General features: G+C 21.8%; 1 protein-coding gene across 2 annotated transcripts in view; it reads right to left on the bottom strand.

Annotated features, from left to right (window-relative positions):
* Positions 1–14,332, bottom strand: part of nebu (solute carrier family 2 member nebulosa) — a 102,259-nt gene that overhangs the window by 65,210 nt on the left and 22,717 nt on the right. For both annotated transcript variants that reach the window (XM_075303779.1, XM_075303778.1), the window contains one exon: positions 9,951–9,996. The gene's annotated coding sequence lies outside the window, so the exon portion shown is untranslated. The remainder of the gene's footprint in view (positions 1–9,950; positions 9,997–14,332) is intronic.

Below are 14,332 nucleotides of genomic sequence, written 5' to 3'. Positions count from 1 at the left end.
TCAAAATGTTATTTCTAAAGAATATTTTATAAAAATTTTATTTCTATAGAAAATTTTGCCAAACTTTTATTTCTATAGAAAATTTTGTCAAAATTTTATTTTTATAGAAAATTTTGCCAAACTTTTATTTCTATAGAAAATTTTGTCAAAATTTTATTCCTATAAAAAATATTGTCAAAATTTTATTTCTATAGAAAAATTTTATTTTTATAGAAAATTTTGTCAAAATTTTATTTCTATAGAAAATTTTGTCAAAATGTTATTTCTATAGAAAATTTGGCCACAATTTTATTTTTATAGAAAATTTTGTCAAAATTTTATTTCTAACGAAAATTTTGTTAAAATTTTATTTCTATAGAAAATTTTGTCAAAAATTTTATTTCTAAAGCAAATTTTATCAAAATTTTATTTCTATAGAAAATTTTATTTCTATAGTAAATTTTATCAAAATTTTATTTCTATAGAAAATTTTGTCAAAATTTTATTTCTATAGAAACTTTTGTCAAAATTTTATTTCTATAGAAAATTTGGCTAAAATTTTATTTCTATAGAAAATTTTGTCAAAATTTTATTTCTATAGAAAATTTTGTCAAAAATTTTATTTCTATAGAAAATTGTGTCAAAAATTTTATTTCTATAGAAAATATTGTCAAAATGTTATTTCTAAAGAAAATTTTATAAAAATTTTATTTCTATAGAAAATTTTGCCAAACTTTTATTTCTATAGAAAATTTTGTCAAAATTTTATTCCTATAAAAAATATTGTCAAAATTTTATTTCTATAGAAAAATTTTATTTTTATAGAAAATTTTGTCAAAATTTTATTTCTATAGAAAATTTTGTCAAAATGTTATTTCTATACAAAATTTGGCCAAAATTTTATTTTTATAGAAATTTTTGTCAAAATTTTATTTCTAACGAAAATTTTGTTAAAATTTTATTTCTATAAAAAATTTTGCCAAACTTTTATTTCTATAGAAAAATTTGTCAAAATATTATTGCTATAGAAAATTTTGTCAAAATTTTATTGCTATAGAAAATTTTGTCAAAATTTTTTTCTATAAAAAAGTTTGTCAACATTTTATTACTTTGTAGTTACACAAAAAAATTGTGTTTCAGTGTATATACAGACAAAATCATCAATGTTCATGAAAATTCATTGAAACTGGTTGCTCTTAGGATTTTGTGAATATTAACAATTATTCCATTTTAATTAACCTTTGTACCATTAGCTACTGTTTAATGTCTAAATATTGCCTCTATAAAAAATTATTTAACAGATTTTAATGGCTTTATAACATTTTTAATATGTGCTGCTTTTATGCTATATGAGAGCTTTCAAATTTCGGTGATTGTTTACAAAGAATCAAATAATCTGGTCATGTTTAAAATTTTTGTCTGAAACGAACAAAACACAACGAAGCCGTTTTAACACTTAAGGCGATTATATTGGCGACCTTGAAGCACGATGTGATTCAGGCCAACTGTCGTATGATAGTATGAGTATTTTTCATTTCTATTTCATTTAATCTGGTATTTGTTTAGCTATTCAAATACACATTCATTAAAAAAAGGGGCTCGTCTACCGTTCGTTTGACTTTTGATTTACACTTTACTCAGTACTCAAATTGAAAGTTCTCTCTCTGTTTGCTAAATAAACGTTTAGGAATCGAAATTGCGACGATGGTCCGATAATTATTTGGTCTAAAAAAACTGAACAGAAGTTTCTATAGGAACAAAATTTTGACAAGATATTGTACAGAAAAAAAATTTTGTTGTTGTTTTTTTATTTCAGCTTAAAACCATACATTGACTAAACTACAAGAGTAGCTTAACCAACAGAGGAAAAGAATGTTTGTCAAATTTATTTGGGCAAAGCCCTATAGACTGCAAGATGGTTGGATGGACGCACGTTTCGGAATTACCACATTCCTCATCAGCATCCTCTACTTGCAGCAAAACTATCAACCAATTATCAAAATTTTGACAAAATTTTCTTTAGAAATAAAATGTTGACAAAATTTTCTATAGAAATAAAATTTTTACAAAATTTTCTATAGAAATAAAACTTTGACAAAATTTTCTATAGAAATAAAATTTTGACAAAATTTTCTATAGAAATAAAATTTTGACAAAATTGTCTATAGAAATAAAATTTTGACAAAATTTTCTATAGGAATAAAATTTTGACAAGATTTTGTATAGAAATAAAATATTGATAAAATTTTCTATAAAAATATAATTTTGACAAACTTTTCTATAGAAATCAAATTTTGATAAAATTTTCTATAGAAATCAAATTTTGATAAAATTTTCTATAGAAATAAAATTTTGGCAAAATTCTCTATAGAAATAAAATTTTGACAAAATTTTGTATAGAAATAAAATTTTAACAACATTTTCTATAGAAATAAAATTTTGACAAAATTTTCTATAGAAATAAAATTTTGACAAAATTTTCTATAGAAATAAAATTTTGACAAAATTTTCTATAGAAATAAAACTTTGACAAAATTTTCTATAGAAATAAAATTTTGACAAAATTTTCTATAGAAATAAAATTTTGACAAAATTGTCCATAGAAATAAAATTTTGACAAAATTTTCTATAGGAATAAAATTTTGACAAGATTTTGTATAGAAATAAAATATTGATAAAATTTTCTATAAAAATATAATTTTGACAAACTTTTCTATAGAAATCAAATTTTGATAAAATTTTCTATAGAAATCAAATTTTGATAAAATTGTCTATAGAAATAAAATTTTGGCAAAATTCTCTATAGAAATAAAATTTTGACAAAATTTTGTATAGAAATAAAATTTTAACAACATTTTCTATAGAAATAAAATTTTGACAAAATTTTCTATAGAAATAAAATTTTGACAAAATGTTCTATAGAAATAAAATTTTGACAAAATTTTCTATAGAAAAAAATTTTTGACAAAATTTTCTATAGAACTAAAATTTTGACAAAATTTTCTTTAGAAATAAAATTTTGACAAAATTTTCTATAGAAATAAAATTTTTACAAAATTTTCTATAGAAATAAAATTTTGACAAAATTTTCTATAGAAATAAAATTTTCACAAAATTTTCTATAGAAATAAAATTTTGACAAAATTTTCTATAGAATAAAATTTTGACAAAATTTTCTATAGAAATAAAATTTTGACAAAATTTTCTATAGAAATAAAATTTTGACAAAATTTTCTCCAGAAATAAAATTTTCACAAAATTTTCTATAGAAATAAAATTTTGACAAAATTTTCTCCAGAAATAAAATTTTCACAAAATTTTCTCCAGAAATAAAATTTTCACAAAATTTTCTATAGAAATAAAATTTTGACAAAATTTTCTATAGAAATAAAATTTTGACAAAATTTTCTATAGAAATAAAATTTTGACAAAATTTTCTATAGAAAAAAATTTTTGACAAAATTTTCTATAGAACTAAAATTTTGACAAAATTTTCTTTAGAAATAAAATTTTGACAAAATTTTCTATAGAAATAAAATTTTTACAAAATTTTCTATAGAAATAAAATTTTGACAAAATTTTCTATAGAAATAAAATTTTGACAAAATTTTCTCCAGAAATAAAATTTTCACAAAATTTTCTATAGAAATAAAATTTTGACAAAATTTTCTAAAGAAATAAAATTTTGACAAAATTTTCTATAGAAATAAAATTTTGACAAAATTTTCTCCAGAAATAAAATTTTCACAAAATTTTCTATAGAAATAAAATTTTGACAAAATTTTCTCCAGAAATAAAATTTTCACAAAATTTTCTATAGAAATAAAATTTTGTTAGAATTTTCTATAGAACTAAAATTTTTGACAACATGTTTGTACAGATTTTAAATTTTCAGAAAATTTTTTATGAATTTAGACATAAAATTTTGAGAACGTTTTCTATAGAAATAAAATTGTGAGAAAATTTTCTATAGAAATAAAATTTTGACAAGATTTTCTATAGAAAATTTTGTCAAGATTTTCTATAGAAAATTTTGTCAAAATTTTGTCAAGATTTTTTGTCAAAATTTTGACAAAATTTTCTATAGAAATAAAATTTTGACAAAATTTTCTCCAGAAATAAAATTTTCACAAAATTTTCTATAGAAATAAAATTTTGTCAAAATTTTCTATAGAACTAAAATTTTTGACTAAATTTTCAAAAAATTTTCTGTAGACATAACATTTTGAGAAAATTTTCTATAAAATAAAATTGTGAGAAAATTTTCTATGGAAATAAAATTTTGACAAAATTTTCTGCAGGAATAAAATTTTTACAATATTTTCTATAGAAATAAAATTTTGACAAAATTCTATATAGAACTTTTACGGGACTCAGAAAATGTTCGGAGTACGAAATTTGAAAAAGATTGGTTTATTAACACGTCAAATACGGTTGTCAAATACGCACATTAAAATACATCGACAGACGGACAGACATCGGTAAATCGACTCAGAATATAATTAAAAGACGATCGGTATACTAAACGATGGGTCTCAGACTTCTTCTTCTTCTTAGCGTTACATACAAATTCGCAAATTCAGAGCCATATGAATTTAAATATTTCTAAAATATTTGTCCATATTGGGGAAGCTGTGTTTTTAGGGTAGATGTATGGTCTCATATATATATCTAACTCTATTCAATTTTAGCATTTAGTGCTACAAACAAAAAAGCTTTATGTACAAGCTTCAATCGCAAACACAACTCTCACACACACAGTTCAACAACCATTATTCTCTCTGAATATGAAGCTTTGCATCAAAACAAAACTTTCAATCGAGCGAGCCAATGATTTTCAAACTAGAATCTTACTTCTCATAAGCATTCACTTTAGATAACGTTTTAGTGTTTTTCAAACTTTTTAACATCGTTTCAACCTTATAACGGTTGATGACCATTGGAATATTGAAAGTAGCAATTTAATTTAATTATTATAAGGGAATAATATTTATCGGCGACAAATGGATGGTGGCCACGTTTATTGTATATTATTACACAGATTTAATGATGTGCTAAAACTGTGTGGTAAGTGTTAGAAACAATTTAGAATGCCTTCCTTTTTGAATTTAATTGAAAAGTGCAATACAGTTTAGTATGTGTGTTAAATGGACAATTTACAATAATTAATTATCGTAAAAGATTCAACACAATTGTGTTTTGACAAAATTTTATCTCTATAGAAAGTTTTGTCAAAATTTTATTTCTATGGAAAATTTTGCCAAAATTTTATTTCTATAAAAAAATTTTGCAAAAATTGTATTTCTATGAAAATTTTGTCAAAATTTTATTTCTATATATAATTTATTTCTGTAGAAAATTTTCTCAAGAATTTTCTATAGAAACTTTTGCCAACATTTTATTTCTATAGAAAATTTTATCAAAAATTTATTTCTATAGAAAAATGTATCAACATTTTTTTTTGATAGAACCCTATAGAAAATTCTACCAAAATTTTATTTCTATAAGAAATTTTGCCGAAATTTAATTTCTATACAAAAATTTTCCCAAAATTTTATTTCTGTAGAAAATTTTCCCAAAATTTTATTTCTATAGAAAATTTTGTCAAAATTTTATTTCTATAGAAAATTTTGTCAAAATTTTATTTCTATAGAAAATTTTGTCAAAATTTTATTTCTATAGAAAATTTTGTCAAAATTTTATTTCTATAGAAAATTTTTTCAAAATATTATTTCTATAGAAAATTTTATCAAAAATTTATTTCTATAGAAAATTTTGCCAAAATTTTATTAATATAGAAAATTTTGCCAAAATTGTATTTCTAAAGAAAATTTTATCAAAATTTTATTTCTATACAAAAATTTTCCCAAAATTTTATTTCTGTAGAAAATTTCGCCAAAATTTTATTTCTATAGAAAATTTTGCCAAAATTTTATTTCTGTAGAAAATTTCGCCAAAATCTTATTTCTGTGGAAAATTTCGCCAAAATTTTATTTCTATAGAAAATTTTGCCAAAATTTTATTTCTATAGAAAATTTTGCTAAAATTTTATTTCTATAGAAAATTTTGTCAATATTTTATTTCTATAGAAGATCTTGTCAAAATTTTATTTCTATAGAAAATTTTGTCAAAATTTTATTTCTATAGAAAATATTGCCAAAATTGTATTTCTATAGCAAATTTTGTCAAAATTTTATTTCTATACAAAGATTTTCCCAAAATTTTATTTCTGTAGAAAATTTTGCCAAAATTTTATTTCTATAGAAAATTTTGCCAAAATTTTATTTCTATAGAAAATTTTGTCAATATTTTATTTCTATAGAAAATCTTGTCAAAATTTTATTTCTATAGAAAATTTTGTCAATATTTTATTTCTATAGAAAATCTTGTCAAAATTTTATTTCTATAGAAAATTTTGTCAAAATTTTATTTCTATAGAAAATTTTCTCAACATTTTGTGCAAGACACTTGTAGTTTAGTCAATGTATGGTTTTAAGCTGCAATAAAAACAACAACAATACTTAGAGAACAAAACCAACAATAACAAAACAAAAAGAATGAAAAATTTTATTTCTATAGAAAATTTTATCAAAAATTTATTTCTTAGAAAAATTTCTCAACATTTTTTTGATAGAACCCTATAGAAAATTCTACCATAATTTTATTTCTATAAGAAATTTTGACGAAATTTAATTTCTATACAAAAATTTTGCCAAAATTTTATTTCTGTAGAAAAATTTTGCCAAAATTTTATTTCTATAGAAAATTTTGTCAAAATTTTATTTCTATAGAAAATTTTGCCAAAATTTTATTTCTATAGAAAATTTTGCCAAAATTTTATTTCTATAGAAAATCTTGTCAAAATTTTATTTCTATAGAAAATTTTGTCAAAATTTTATTTCTATAGAAAATTTTTTCAAAATATTATTTCTGTAGAAAATTTTATCAAAAATTTATTTCTATAGAAAATTTTGTCAAAATTTTATTTCTATAGAAAATTTTATCAAAAATTTTTTTCTATAGAAAATTTTGCCAAAATTTTATTTCTATACAAAAATGTTCCCAAAATTTTATTTCTGTAGAAAATTTTGCCAAAATTTTATTTCTATAGAAAATTTTGCCAAAATTTTATTTCTATAGAAAATTTTGCCAAAATTTTATTTCTGTAGAAAATTTTTCCAAAATTTTATTTCTATAGAAAATGTTGTCAAAATTTTATTTCTATAGAAATTTTTGTCAAAATTTTATTTCTGTAGAAAATTTTGCCAAAATTTTATTTCTATGGAAAATGTTGTCAAAATTTTATTTCTATAGAAAATTTTGTCAAAATTGTATTTCTATAGAAAATTTTGTTTAAATTTTATTTCTATAGGAAATTTTGCCAAAATTTTATTTCTATAGAAAATTTTATCAAAAATTTATTTCTATAGAAAATTTTGTCAAAATTTTATTTCTATAGAAAATTTTGTCAAAATTTTATTTCTGTAGAAAATGTTGTCAAAATTTTATTTCTATAGAAAATTTTGTCAAAATTTTATTTCTATAGAAAATTTTGTCAAAATTTTATTTCTATAGAAAATTTTGTCAAAATTTTATTTCTATAGAAAATTTTATCAAAAATTTATTTCTATAGAAAAATTTCTCAACATCTTTTTGATAGAACCCTATAGAAAATTCTACCAAAATTTTATTTCTATAAGAAATTTTGCCAAAATTTTATTTCTGTAGAAAATTTGCCAAATTTTTATTTCTATAGAAAATTTTGTCAAAATTTTATTTCTATAGAAAATTTTGTCAAAATGTTATTTCTATAGAAAATTTTGTCAAAATTTTATTTCTATAGAAGATTTTTTCAAAATATTATTTCTATAGAAAATTTTATCAAAAATTTATTTCTATAGAAAATTTTGCCAAAATTTTATTTCTATACAAAAATTTTCCCAAAATTTTATTTCTATAGAAAATTTTGCCAAAATTTTATTTCTATAGAAAATTTTGCCGAAATTTTATTTCTATAGAAAATGTTGCCAAAATTTTATTTCTATAGAAAATTTTGTCAATATTTTATTTCTATAGAAAATCTTGTCAAAATTTTATTTCTATAGAAAATTTTGTCAAAATTTTATTTCTATAGAAAATTATTTCTATAGAAAATTTTCTCAACATTTTTTGCAGGACAGGTATAGGTTAGGTTAGGTTAAAGTGGCAGCCCGATTAAGGCTCACTTAGACTAAGCAGTCCATTGTGATACCACATTAACTAAAAGTACCTATTACATATGAGCACTTCTAGTTTTAATCGCGGAACCTTCTCGATTATTTTCTTCAGATTGTTCCAAAAACATGCTTGAGTTAACGTTTTCCAGGTCCGCCAGTAATCTGAAGCTATATGCCCATAAAATTTGCTTACGCCTTACACAAAATGCAGGACACTCACACAAGAGGTGTTTTATTGATTCCTTTTCCTCCGCATCATGACAGCTCATACAATACTCATTATACTTCGCGCCAATAGTTTTTGCAAAATCGCCTATCAGGCAGCGATGGTGTCGTTACAACCCTTGCAATTCTCCCATCGAACATTTGCCATCATGACAGCCTTCTCACGCAGTAAGAGCTTGCAGGTAGCCAGAGGCATACCAACAGATTCTAGTTCCCCTGGAATATGTAAGGTAGTTCCTAGCCTTGGTAGCTCATCTGCTTCGCAGTTCCCCGGTATGTGAATATTGTGCTGCTCAGCCATCTCATTGAGAGATTTGCGGCAGTCGATGGCCGTTTTCGAGTTGAGAAACACAGAGGCCAAGGATTTTATTGCAGGTTGACTGTCTGCAATATTGCTTGGAGCATTACTTCTCAGCCAATTCACCACTTCTCTTATTGCTAATATTTCAGCCTGAAAAACACTACAGTGATCAGGTAATCTTCTCCCTATTAGCCAACCTGTCTTCGCTATTCGAAGACAGGTATGCTATGCATTGAGCCACGATAACCGACTAGTTCATGCAATACAGTCTCAGTGGACCTAATCTTCGATTAAATGTAAGATAAGGGAGATAAACCACTCCGCAATTTAAATAAAAACTTCATAAAGTGTATTAAAAAAATCTCAATCCATCGATATACATTGTTTTCATAATTTTAAATATGCTAATCATAAAACAATGCGTATAAGTTATGTGCTTAATAAACTTCCTTTAAATCAAGATAATTTTAATATTGCACTCATATTTTCAATATTTCTTTGATAAACTGAGATTAGAAATAATTCCATATGAAATTCACACAATTCATTATCATCAGCAGTACTAATGTTAATCAGTAAAACAATACAAAAAAATACTAAATTGAACAAATATTCTATACGTAGACATATAGAACTAATAACACAATTTGCTGAGAACAATGAAAACAAATGAGACCGCCCGCCTCATAAAACTTGGTTCAAGTATGTGTCCTCTTAATTATTATGACTATGATAAGAGCTTTTGGGGAATTACTATTACATATAGCTTATAAATAAACAAATTATTAAAATCTAATATCGGGAAGTCTATATGGAAGATAAATACACAAGCGGTTAGTTAGAAAAAATAGATACTAACATAGACAAAAAAAAAATTAATAAAAAATTAAACAAAGGCAAAATGCTTTAAAAAGACAAAATGTCTTGTTGTTAAACTTAAACATATTTTAATTAAAATAATGTTTAAAAGCTTATTTTTAGAGATTTTTTTCTCTTCGGATACCTGTCTAATAATATTCGGTAGTCAAACATGTTGTGAGGATCAAATTCCTTTTTAACATATTAGTTAGACAATCTTGGAAATTTTCCTTGATTAAAAATGAATGTATATGGTCGGAATTTCCAATGTATTACAAACGGAATGTTAGATATAAAAATAGGTTCGTTTGAATTGGAACACTTCGTACTATTTACCCTTTATATAAATTCATAAATTGTTCAATACTTACAGATTTTAGTTAACAACTTATTCAGCAAGTCTATTGGGAATTCAATCTGCAAATATTAAAAAAGAAAATTTTTATTCAATTTAACTCACACTGAAAAAAATATTGACCCCAGAAATATTGACCCCCTATTTAGGTTGTTAATTACTTTAATGTTTATTTTTATTTTTATAACGACACATGCCTTTAAAATAATACGTTTTTTTTTTAAGAAAGTTTATAATTTACATTTTAAAAATGTATTTAGTTAAATTTTAGCATTCTTTGAAATTTGCTTTTCTATCGAACTAAAACTTTGACAAAATTTTCTATAGAAATAAAATTTTGACAACATTTTCTCTAGAAATAAAATTTTGACAAAATTTTTTATAGAAATCAAATTTTAACAAAATTTTCTATAGAAATAAAATTTGACAAAATTGTCTATAGAAATAAAATTTTGACAACATTTTCTACAGAAATAAAATTTTGACAAAATTTTATACAGAAATAAAATGTTGACAAAATTTTCTATAAAATTAAAATATGGAAAATTTTTTCTATAGAAACAAAGTTTTTGACAAAATTTTCTATAGAAATGAAATTTTGACAAAATTTTCTATAGAAATGAAATTTTGACAAAATTTTCTATAGAAATAAAATTTTGAGAAAATTTTCTATAGAAATAAAATTTTAAGAAAATTTTCTATAGAAATAAAATTTTGATAAAATTTTATATAGAAAAAAATTTTAATAACATTTTATATAGAAATAAAATTTTGACAAAATTCCCTCTAGAAATAAAACCTTGACAAAATTTCCTTTAGAAATAAAATTTTGACAAAATTTTTCTATATAAATAAATTTTGACAAAATTTTTAATAGAAATAAAACTTTGGAAGAAAAGTTTGTAAAATAAGATTTTTTGTTGTCGAGTGGGAGCCGTGGTAATAAGCCCAGTTTCGACAGAACACCAAACAGTTTTTCATCTGTGGATTACCACCTCTCAGTAATGCGTGTGACATTGAACTAACATACAAAAAAATTTGCCAAAATTTTATATCTATAGAAAATTTTACCAAAATTTTATTTCTATAGGAAATGTTGTCAATATTTTTTTCTATAAAAAATTTTGTCAAAATTTTATTTCTATAGAATATTTTGTCAAAATTTTATGTCTATAGAAAATTCTTTCAAAATTTTATTTCTATAGCACATTTTTTCAAAATTTTATTTCTATAGAAAATTTTGTCAAAATTTTATTTCTATAGAAAATTTTGTCAAAATTTTATGTCTATAGAAAATTCTGTCAAAATTTTATTTCTATAGCACATTTTTTCAAAATTTTATTTCTATAGAAAATTTTGTAAAAATTTTATTTCTATAGGAAATTCTGTCAAAATTTTATTTCTATAGAAAATTTTGTCAAAATTGTATTTCTATAGAAAATTTAGTCAATTTTTTATTTCTATAGAAAATCTTGTCAAAATTTTATTTCCAAAAAAAATTTGCCAAAATTTTATTTCTATAGAAAATTTTATCAATATTTTATTTCTATAGAAAATTTTGTCAAAATTTTATGTCGATAGAAAATTCTGTCGAAATTTTATTTCTTTAGGAAATTTTTTTCAAAAATTTATTTCTATAGAAAATTTTGTCTAAATTTTATTGCTATAGAAAATTTTTTCAAAATTTTATTTCTATAGAAAAAATTATGTCAAAATTTTATTTCTATAGAAAATTTTGTCAAAATTTTATTTCTATAGGAAATTCTGTCAATATTTTATTTCTATAGAAAATTTTGTCAAAATTTTATTTCTATAGGAAATTTTGTCAATATTTTATTTCTAAAGAAAATTTTTTCAAAATTTTATTTCTATAGGAAATTTAGTCAAAATTTTATTTCTATAGAAAATTTTGTCAAAATTTTATTTCTATAGAAAATTTTGTCAAAATTTTATTTCTATAGAAAATTTGGTCAAAATTTTATTTCTATAGAAAATTTTGTCAAAATTTTATTTTTAAAGAAAATTTTGTCAAAATTTTATTTCTATAGAAAATTTTGTCAAAATTTTATTCCTATAGACAATTTTTTCATAATTTTATTTCTATAGAAAATTTTTTCGAAATTTTATTTCAATAGAAAATTTTAACAAAATTTGATTTCTGCGGAAAATCTGGAATAATTTTATTTTTGGGGATTTATTTTATGGGGTCTTATTTCATAGAGCCATTTTTAGTTACATGTATTACATTGATTTAAGTTTATAATAATGAATAATTCTGATATCTCGTGAATGTATTGCATATTTACGACCAACGAGTCAGCCAGACCTTAGTTTGTTTCTGGGCCGTTAATAAGATTAAATGCCAAGACATATATTTCCTATTACACATTTTATAAGAAAAGTTGTTCGTTTGATTTTATAAATGAGCGATAAATGTTAAAACTTACTAAGATCAATCAATCGGCATCATGGACAAATAATGTAAATAGAAAATATTAATCATCGTAGTACAAATCGCTTATCATTAATGCAATCAATGGTTTACTCTATCTAGGGCAAATGGACGGACAAAATGACGGATATGAAGATTTTCTATCCTATTATAAAATATAAATATAATCCTATTATAATAATATGCATTAAATTTATTGGTTAAACAAAGGAGATTACACATCATGTCCACAATCTCAAAAACTACAGTATTTCCACCGAAAAATATATCGTGCAATATTCTTTCAAAGTAAAAATTTTATTGATCTTGAAAACAATGTACTCAATTAAAAAATTAATTGAATTAATAAATTTAATAAAATTATTTAATAAATTGTTTAAAGAAGAGTTTTCTTTTAAAGTTTTAGACAATAATTAAAGGTGGACAATAATAGAGGGAATCGAAGCACTGTGCATCGAGTTCTATTGTAATTTTTTTCTGACCTCTTTAAAAGCATCTCCAGGAATTTTTCTCTTTATTATTGCTATTCAATATACCAATGCTTTAAATCCCAATGGCATATATATTTGTGTATTTATTATCAATTTCCAGTGAAATACTTTCGACTATCAGTACGTTTGGAATACTAATCACATGTGATGACAAAAAGGGCAATTTTTATAAAATAATCGAAATGAAATAATAATAATTGCTCATGTGCCCAAGGCTATTGACATTAAATTTTATTTCATGGACCAGTGCATCCGGAAAGTAAAGGTATGCTGATTAATTTGTTCACTGAAAAAAACTATTGTCCTGAGCACTATTCTACTAAAAATGGTAGATTTTTTACTGATTGATAGATTGGTAGAATTCTTGCTGTTTTGGTAGATTTTCACAAATTTTCTATAAAAAAAAAAAAATTGACAAAATTTTCTATAGAAATGAAATTTTGAGAAAATTTTCTACAGATATAAAATTGTTGACAAAATTTTCTATAGAAATAAAATTGTTGACAAAATTTTCTATAGAAATACAATTTTGAGAACATTTTCTATAGAAATAAAATTGTTGACAAAATGTTCTATAGAAATGAAATTTTGACAAAATTTTCTATAGAAATAAAATTTTGAGAAAATTTTCTATAGAAATAAAATTGTTGACAAAATTTTCTAGAGAAATAAAATTTTGACAAAATTTTCTATAGAAATAATATTTTGAGAAAATTTTCTATAGAAATAAAACTTTGAGAACAATTTCTTTAGAAATATTTTTTTTTGCAAAATAAGATTTTTTTGTTTGGTAGATTATTTGGACAAATTTTTCTATAGAAATAAAATTTTGACAAAATTTTCTATAAAAATAAAATTTTGACAAAATTTTCTATAGAAATAAAATTTTGACAAAATTTTCTATAAAAATAAAATTTTTACAAAATTTTCTATAGAAATAAAGTTTTGACAAAATTTTCTATAAAAATAAAATTTTGACAAAATTTTCTATAGAAATAAAATTTTGACAAAATTTTCTATAGAAATAATATTTTGAGAAAATTTTCTATAGAAATAAAAATTTGAGAAAATTTTCTTTAGAAATAAATTTTTTTGCAAAATAAGATTTTTTTTACTAGAAGTTATTACAATATTTATTCGAGCTTATTGGACAGGAAGATTAAGGGAATTGACATCATTAAGTTACTGAAAAGAAAATGCCAGATACCCATCTCGCAAGCCTGACTATACATATATGTTTCAGTGTTGGCCACTACACATTTCCATAGTCTTTAGCGAGATCTGGCCGGGTGAGATGATTCAATTTGGTTCTTTTATGTTAATTTCTTATGAAATTTACATACGAGAATTATTTTTTCCAAATTTAACCATTTTTCACCCGCACTGTGCATCATCTTTTCGTATAACTTTACAATCCCTTAATCTTATTTTTAGATTTCGATTTGTTACTACACT

The sequence above is a fragment of the Haematobia irritans genome, chromosome 4 (genome assembly GCF_050003625.1).
Source record: "Haematobia irritans isolate KBUSLIRL chromosome 4, ASM5000362v1, whole genome shotgun sequence".
Classification (NCBI taxonomy): Eukaryota; Metazoa; Arthropoda; class Insecta; order Diptera; family Muscidae; genus Haematobia; species Haematobia irritans.
The sequence above is the reverse complement of the archived record's forward strand: the minus strand, read 5'-3'. Positions and strand labels throughout refer to the sequence as shown.